Source organism: Furipterus horrens, unplaced genomic scaffold, assembly GCF_987537825.1.
Source record: "Furipterus horrens unplaced genomic scaffold, mFurHor1.1.pri manual_scaffold_6, whole genome shotgun sequence".
In the NCBI taxonomy this organism is placed as follows: domain Eukaryota; kingdom Metazoa; phylum Chordata; class Mammalia; order Chiroptera; family Furipteridae; genus Furipterus; species Furipterus horrens.
Genome location: NW_028327176.1, coordinates 23,151,636 through 23,160,518, shown reverse-complemented (window position 1 = coordinate 23,160,518; position 8,883 = coordinate 23,151,636). Strand labels below are relative to the sequence as shown.

At 41.3% G+C, this 8,883-nt stretch overlaps 1 non-coding gene across 1 annotated transcript; it reads right to left on the bottom strand.

The window, feature by feature from the left end:
• Window positions 1-6,406: 6,406 nt before the first annotated feature.
• On the bottom strand, window positions 6,407-6,570 carry LOC150005843 (U1 spliceosomal RNA). The gene has a single exon (XR_016512218.1). It is a non-coding gene; the product is annotated as a U1 spliceosomal RNA (small nuclear RNA).
• Between the last annotated feature and the right edge of the window lie 2,313 nt (window positions 6,571-8,883).

The window sequence follows — 8,883 nt, the reverse complement described above, 5'->3', positions numbered from 1 at the left end:
GAGACATTCCTAAGGGAAATGTAACAGAAAAGTTTTTCTGTGGAAAAATGGAAAGAGGCGCTGTAAAAATGATGAATGCTGGAAAACATGTTTAAAAACCTGTAAGGGATATAAAGGTACCAATAAAGAGAACAGTGCTATACTGAGAGATGAAATGTGGCAATAAAAATTTCAATTTGGGAAAAGAACTTTCCAAGGAGAGAATCTGTAATTCTATCATTTGGCAAAGATTGGAGCCCTCTTTTGGGTTGCCAGAAAAATGCTTAAATCACAATTTTTATAGTTTCCTTCAATGGAACTTCAGGAAAATGGCCAAATATGCATGATTGAATATGGATCCAAACCTGATGGGCTTAGTTGTGCACTATATAGGGACTTGAATCCTTAATTTAGCTCCATCCTTAGGTCCTTGGACCATCTTCCATTCAGGGAAGATTTATTGAATTTGACTCTGTGCCAGGCAGTGTGCAAGGTCTCCAGTGGTCCTACTTCATTTCTCTAGGTCGTTATTCTCCTTGGCAGTTATTTTACAACTCTTTTCTCTTCTCAACCTCCCAATACTTTATCCATCCTCTTCTCTCCCACCTAATGACCTCATTTCCCTGAGAAAACAGGAGCTAGCAGAAGAAAACTTTCATAGTTTCTGTAAACTATACCCACACGATCATACTCAGTCTGCCCTCTATTTGCAGTGAATTAACTACTTGGACTCCTACCTGGGGCCAAAATCCTCCACAGGGTCACCAGATTCCTTCTCTCATCAACTCAAGGACATCGTTCTAGTTATTCTTCTCTATTTCCTGTACTCTCTGTACTGGGATTTTTGAAATCATCCAAGCACCTTCCTTGATTTTGTGTGCCCCTCTAGTTCTAATTTCTCTGAACTTCTTTGAATAATACTAATACTAATACTTCTAATAAATCTTCTACAAAGAAGTTTCTATATTTATAATTGCCACTTCCTCTTTTCTCATTCTTCCTTGAAACCTTCCAATCAGGCTTTCATCTCCACATCTCTACTAAAACACCTCTTGCCAAATTCACTGACAAACTCCATGCAGCCTAGTCCATATCTCAGTCCTCATTATTTGACACAGCTGATTACTTCTTTTTAAAAAAATAATATTTTTATTTATTTATTTTTAGAGAGAGGGTAAAGGAGGGAGAAAGAGAGGTAGAGAAACATCAATGTGCAAGAGGTACAGCAATCAGTTGCTTCTTGCATACCCCGAACTGGGGACCTGGCCCGCAACCCAAGCATGGGCCCTGACCAGAAATCAAACCAGCAGCCTTTCAGTTCACAAGCTGACACTCAATCCACTTAGCCACACCAGCCAGGGCACTTCTTCTTTTTTGAAACAATTTGTTCACTTAGCCCCTAGTTCACTACATGTTATGGTTCTCCTTCCTATCTCAGTGAGTGTACCTTCTCATTGTCCTTTGTTTTATAAGGTTCTGCGTCATAGTCCTGAACTCTAGGCCCCAGGACTCAGTTCTGGGAACTCTTCTCCATTACACTGTCTCCTCAAGTTATCTTATACAGTTTCATGACTATAAATACCATCTCTCCATTTATAATTTCAAACTATAAATCCAGCCTGAGCTTTTTCTTGAACTCCAGACTTCACCCAGTTTTCCACCTGACATATCCAATATGAATGGCAAACTTTACATTTCCAAATACCAAGTCTTCATTTCTATCCCCAACCCCTGCCTACTTCTCTTTCTGTTTTCCCACCTCATTTATCAGTGGCTCCTTTCTGTTAGTTGCTTAGGTAAAAAATCTTGAAGTCATCCTTGACTCCTTCCCACCACTCAACCCATTTCCAATTTGTGGCAAATTCTATCGGTTTCACCTTATAAATATATCCTAAATCTGACAACTTCTTATTATCTCCAGTACTACTAACCTAATCAAAATTACCATCATCCTTTGCCTGGACTCATAACTGGTCCCCGCTGCACACTTGCTTCCCTACATAACATGTAAATCAGGTCACTTTCCTCTTTTGCTCTCAACACTACATGCCTTTCAACTCATCTAAGTAAAATATTAAATCCTTGTCAAGGTTCTGTATATCCTCTGGTCATGCATGCAACAGGGACTTTATGTCTCTGACTTATCTTTTCCTGCTGTTCCCTCCCTTCATTGAACTACAGTCAGGATGGCCTGAGCATGCCCCTGCCTTTTGCTTCACCTTTGTATTCTCTCTGCCTGGAAGCTTTTTCCTAGATACCTGTATTGCTTACCTTCTCTCTTCCTTCAGGCTCTCAGTGTCAGCCCCTCCAAGAGACCTTCACAGACTTTCCTGTGTAAATGGCACCAACTCTCTATCACTGACCTTGCTGTATTGGAACATCTCGAGGGTACCAAGTTTTCTCTGAATTTTAAGATAATGTTTTTTTCTCAATTAATTAAAAATTTGAAAACAATTAGGCTTCATTGATTTGGGACTCTGATTATTTAGGGTGGAGTTAAAATTACACATAATATGTCTTCATTTATTTTTATGTAATTTTTCTAAATAAGTGAAACAAGATGTGAGGGGCTGTTGTATGTAGTGGGAAGGAAACGGAACTGATATTTAGGTAGTGTGGATGCTAGGCTTAGGCTCACCACCCAATATTGTGCCTGTGGGCCTGTCAGCTGACTTCCCTGAGGACAGCACCCCTCCCTCTGAATTTCTTCCTCTAAAATAAGAATGTTCAGTAATGCTGCCACTGAAAAACCACCCCAATGCTCTGAGTTAGCACCACTTACAATGAACTCTGTTCTATTCCATCCAATAAATATATGTCAAACATCTACCATGTCCAAGGTAGCATGTTAATGACAATGATAAACAAAAGGTACTACTTGTCCTCATATCACAGCTCATAGGGAAGAGAAGACATTGTGTATTACAATTAAAATCAATATATACTTCAAAGAAATGATGTAGTATAATTTTGTACCATATCTTCATCTTTAGATGAGGAGACTGAACTGATGTTCAGGGAAGTGAAGTGACTTATACAAGAACACACAGTTAATAAGTAATAAAGCTGGAACTTTCCAAACAGGTCAACAAGCTTGATAATTCCAAAGACAGAATTCAGTTGATTTCCTCAATATTAGCCACTTAAAAAAAAATCAGAGTATAGATCCCAAAGCTGAATGCTTCTTTTCTATTTTGATAACCTCTTAGAAGCAGTATGAGAGCTCTTATTAGGAGATGATCCTTATATTTTTGCAGCTTGGTAGTTTATCTATATCAATATGGAAAAGCAGGCAGGATTTAAATGCCTAAAGATGAATAGCTTGTCCACCTGTGTACACAGTCCAGTGTTTAGACAGGATGAGCTGTGATTAATTTAAATCAATCACTGAAAAACAAAGCCCACCACCACTCCAGCCATCCCATTAGAAAGGATGATGAACTTTGCAAAGGGTAGTGGAAACAGTGCATAAGAAATAGTCATAGTTAATGCCTGAGTCAACACTATTCACCTTTGGTTTAATTTACAAAGACTATAAGAGAAAAAGCCGCAGGAGTATCCACACACTCATCCCAGCTATGAACTAATTTCTCCCAGGCAATCAGGGAAACCTTTTCTAAGGAATTCAGTTCCTGGAACTTGACCTTACTAAGTGATTAGAGCGAAGAAGAAAATGACTGCCAGAATAAAAGAGAATGCTTTTATTTTTGGCCAGACTCTGATCAACAGAGAAATAAGATAATGATGCCTGTTAAGTGAGCCCCTCCTGAGGAGCCTTCCCTCGACTTATAGCTGCAGAAACAAGGAGTAGCCACATGGAGCAGCAGGACTGCTGGAGGTTTTGCAAGGCTGGTTTCCTGTAAATAATGTCACCACATTGTAAAAGTCCAATGTGTCATAGCTAAAATGAACCTGTGTCACCATGTGTCAACCCCTTCACTTCATAAATATGTCCTCAAATTTGAAAAGTACTGGCCCCAGCATTATCACATTGATCTCTAAGGTAAGATAGACATCAGTATTTCCATTTTACATCAGAACATGAGCTCAGAAGATGTTCAATGACTCACCCAAGGTCACACACAGATAGTCTGTCTGGGAGAAGCCTGAATCACAGTTGTGTTCTCTGAGTTGGATAACTAACTGGTCATTGTTAATCTTATAAAACAGGACCCAAAGCTCATCAAGGCAACGTAACTTCCCATGGTCACCTAAGGAATGAGCACGCAAGCCTCTGGTTATTCAGCAATGCCAAGGGGAATGGTCATTGCTAATTGCATGGACACATGTCTCCCAGGACAGCATTCTGCTTCTTTCCTTCTTGTCTTCCAAAGATCTCGGGACTTGCCCACCTGCCCTTTTCTATTACTATAACCTGTCTTCCCACTTAAATCCCACTGAAGGAAACAACACACAGTCTTGGCACACACATGCTCCGTTCTTTCCCCGACCCTAAGAACCAGCAAACTCTTTCAGTTTTGTGGACTTTCGTTTTCATATTTAATAATCATGGGGAAGGATAAGTTAATGATGTACCAAAGCTTTTAGGTACTAGAAAATTTTAAAATGCTGATAATCATTTTCCTAGGATGGTAACTCAGAGTACTTAACATAGCCTCAGCATTGTTATAATTACCCTTGGCCATTCAGCTAATTAGAAGCAGAACCAGACTTCAGACTCCTTGCATAGTGTGCTGCCTACTGAAGTTGCTTCACGGGGTTGTGATGCTTAAATTAAATAGCAAAGGTAACAGAGGCTGTGAACTCAGGGGGCAATGGGTGGGAGGCTAACAAGGTGGGGCAAATTACAGCTTATCAGTTCTTCAGGAAGGGTCATCGAGGGAGGGTTCTTGCATGGGTGCTGAGGAATGCAGGGCTCAGATGGAATGTATGTATTGCTTGGCTCCTTGACAGGAATAAAGAAGCTAAAAGATTTATTTGGCTGAAGAAGACAAGATTGATGAGAGAGAGGGATGGAAACTGTCCCTGTGCTGCCTGCCCTGCCAGTAGGCTACAGACCTTTTTTCCTTTGAGTCCAAAGTGAAGGGAGTTGTTGGAGAGAGAGGAAGATTTGGGAAATCAGTCCAGAAGGCGTTGGAGGCCTAAGGGAAAAGGTGCCTTCCTTAGCTCTTTGGGCTGCTTCTCGGCTAATTGTCCACTAGCTAGGAAATCACCTGACTGCCCCAGCCATGTTCTCCTCCCCACTCCCCTGAGCTCTGCCCCCCACCCACACATCTGTTCCCATCTCTCTCCCAAACCACTGCAAAGCACAGTGATTTCATGTCCCCCCGCCCCAGCTCCTCCCCAACTAGCCTTTTCTAAGACTTCCCCATAGAGGGGTGGACACCCCGCCATCCTCCAGGCCGACCATGTGGAGTCTGTCTTTTTCCTCCCATCTCTTTTTACACTTGTGTATTTGGTCTTTGACGCAGGGGCTGACCCCACATGTTATATTACCCTGTGCAGAGCACATCCTGCAGGACAGTGACTTACAACGCACACTTCATCTCCTGTTCTTTCTATTAGACGGCTTGATTAAGAAGATGAATGTTTATAACATGACCCAGGGAATTCCAGCCTCCTCTAGAAAACCGTGGAGGAGAGAATCCTAATGGACAAAGAGTGCTGTTTTCTGGGCTCCAGCCAAATGTTTGGACTTGTTTTAAAACGCCTCTGCGTTCCTCTTTTATCATTTATTGTAAACTCACTTCTTCACCAGAACCAGAGTCCCTAGCTGGTTCTAAAGGGAGTGGCGACAAGCAAGGGAACATCTCACTTGTTTTCACAGAGAAACAAGTTGCAATTGCAGTGATGCTGTGTTAATTTCATATTAAATGAGTTCTTGATCAAGAACCTTAAAAGGCTGTGTAGTTCTCTCCTGCATTGCATTGGGGCTGGGGGTGGGGAGCGAATCTGAAAGACAAATCAGAACAAAGGGCTGGGGGTACCCAGTGGAAGAGCAACTTACGTCAGTGGAAAAACCAGCTCAGCCCTGTCTGTCTCTTGTGGGTCCTTGGGAGGTGGTTTGGTGTGATAGGACAGCAGAGGATTTATTGTCAGTCCTGGTCCAATTACTTGGGGAAGTGACATAACCACTCTGAACCTCAGTTTCCTCATCTGCAAGTGAGAATAATAATAATGATAGCCTTGAGGCTATTGCAAGGAAAACTAAAATTATTAAAAGGAAAAACCCTCCTGCTGTGTTTTCCTTTGACAGATTTCCTGCCATCGTCATGACCCTGGGCAGGAGAAGGGCATGATCTAAGAGAATCTCTATCAGATAGGAAGGGGACTTAAAACTCCAGAAACAACTCTAAGAAAATAACTTTAAGGGAATCTTAGAGAAGAGAGGGTTCCCTGGGAAGATTGAGAAAATGTTAAGTCCCTATAAGAATTCCTGCATTAAACATGATATCTTTTTTTTCCCTAGGGAAGAGCATGGACACAGTCCCCCCTACCATATATGATGCAAATGAGTATTCCACATTTGGGGAAATCACAGGGGTAAGCACACCCAGAGTGCAATGGGTGGAGCCTCGCCCTGGGGAGACCTCCTTAATAAGCATGATACTTCCCCTGCCAGGTGAGTATTAAGCATGACATCTTTTACATGATGTATTAGAAAAGGCAAAATGCTGGCATAATGATCAGGAATAGGGCATTGATTTTCTCCAAAAATGAAGTTGACATGCAATGCATGTGAATTCATAGGTTTTCCAGGGCCTAGAGAAGATTGTACCAATACCAAGTGGTGTCCCATGGGGAAAAAGAACCTCACTCAGTGGCTACAGAGTAGACAAATCTAGGTGTGAGGGAGTGTCAGGAAGCTCTGTAGTGATGTCTAGCTAGTTCAAAGACCAGTGAGCATGCTGCATGATAGAGCCAGCATTAGATGCTACCAATACCCCAGACCAGCCCATCTGAGGGAACCAGAGCTGGAGCCAGCAATGAACGTGTTTCATTAACCATGAAATTTAGACGCAGTTATTAGATAGGTGCCCAAGGTATAGACCTAGTCAAACACACTGGGTCAGATACCCAGTTGGGAGACCCTCTCCTCCATCACCATGAGGACATTAAGCTTCCTTCCAGGTGCCATCGTGGCTGGGAAGGTGGGAAGCATAATTAACCATTTTCCTAAAGATACCTAAGTTATTGTAAAGAATAAATTTTGAGAGACTATTTGAATCCAAATATTCCTCTAAATGGAAAATTTTCTCTTCCCTGCTCATCCCCCACCCACTGGCCCAGTGGGATGGGGACTTATGAAGATTAGTTATAGAGAAATAGAAAGGCTATTTTTATATTTTATTTTGTATTTTAACCCTACTCTGAATTTAATAGCACCCCAGTTAGACGACACACAATGTATGTGAGTTCCCTTAAGTATAACTGAAAATATCAAATTGGGCGAAATCTCTCAAAATGAAAAGATACATTTCTTAACTAAAGTTACTTTCAAATAAGTTCCTCATTCCTGGTATATTAAATGTAACTAGTAGAGATTAGGAGGAAGGTTTCTATCAATCCTCCTTGGGGAGTGAGGGGATGCTTGACAGCAATAGTGATGGTAATACAGTGGTTATTTTTTCTTTAGATCAGGGTTGTTGAGAGTTTTAAACATGTTAGGGCCAAATTTAGCCATTCAAAACCAAGTTTTGACTTCTTTAAATCCATTCCACCTAGAAATTCATTATGAAATAGGAAACATAGAAGTGATAATATTTCATAACACCCTGAAGTGACCAGGGAGTGGCTTAGTGGATGGTTTTTATTTTTTTATTTTTACCCTAAAAGAAAATATTATAGGGAAGTCCAATATATACAACAGCTACAGGTCACCAGCCCCAGGGGTGGGGGTGGGGGGCAGAGGGCTGACAAGAGCCCCACCCTCTGTTCTCACCTTTTCTGCCTCTTCCACACATCCTGGGACACCCCTTTGGAACCATAGGACCACAGAGCATAGTTTGAAAATCACTGCATGTATACAAAATGTGAGCAAGCAAACCCTAAGTGAAGTATTACTAAGGGCTCCCATAAGTGTGATGCTTGTGTTTTGGGGAATTATGATTCATCAACCAAATAAGAACTCACTGCCATTTCTTCAAGAGCATTTTACCCCAGGAACTCTGCACACACAGAATAAATTTACTGCATAGCCACAGCAGCCATTCTAAATTTTTGTAATTACTGTCCCTTTGCTTTGGTTCTACTTAAATATTCAAATTAGACACATTTTTATTGACCCAGGCATGGTGCTAGATTTAACAGGAGTTACTAAAATGTTCAAAACACAGATGTATCTCAATATAGAGAGTATGAAAAGACACAAATACTTATAAAGTGAAATAACAATTCAAGGTAAGTAACAATTCAAGGCAAGTGAAGAGCTTTTGCAGGACAATATGTGAGCAAAGGCCAAAGTCATTCATTGTCCAGAAAATAATTGCCATAAAGACTCAATACTAAGATTGCCTTGTATCACAATAGCATCCAAATTTCAGTATCTAGGAGAACAAAGGTCAAGGTTTGCACTATTTGGCCTGGTCCTGTCTCACTTGGAATGCTGACTTAGTTCTGGGTATCTCACTTACAGGAGCACCGTCTGAGGGTAATGATGAGGCTTTGATGTGAAATCATGTTCCGTGAAGTAACATTGACAGAGGTGCTGCTATTCTGCCTGGAGAAGGCAAGGCATTAGTGTTATCCTTTCTTCCGTAGGAATATTCATGAAAAAATATGGCCAGTCTCTCTTCAACACTTCATCCCTTCCATCCTTCCTAGTCATCTCTCCTGTAGGCCTGGCACCAGGGGGTGCCATTTACACAGATTACAAAGTAAAGAGTGTCCCTTAGATCTGTGCAATGCAGTGTGGCCCAGTCAATGTCCTCATGAAAAGCAATT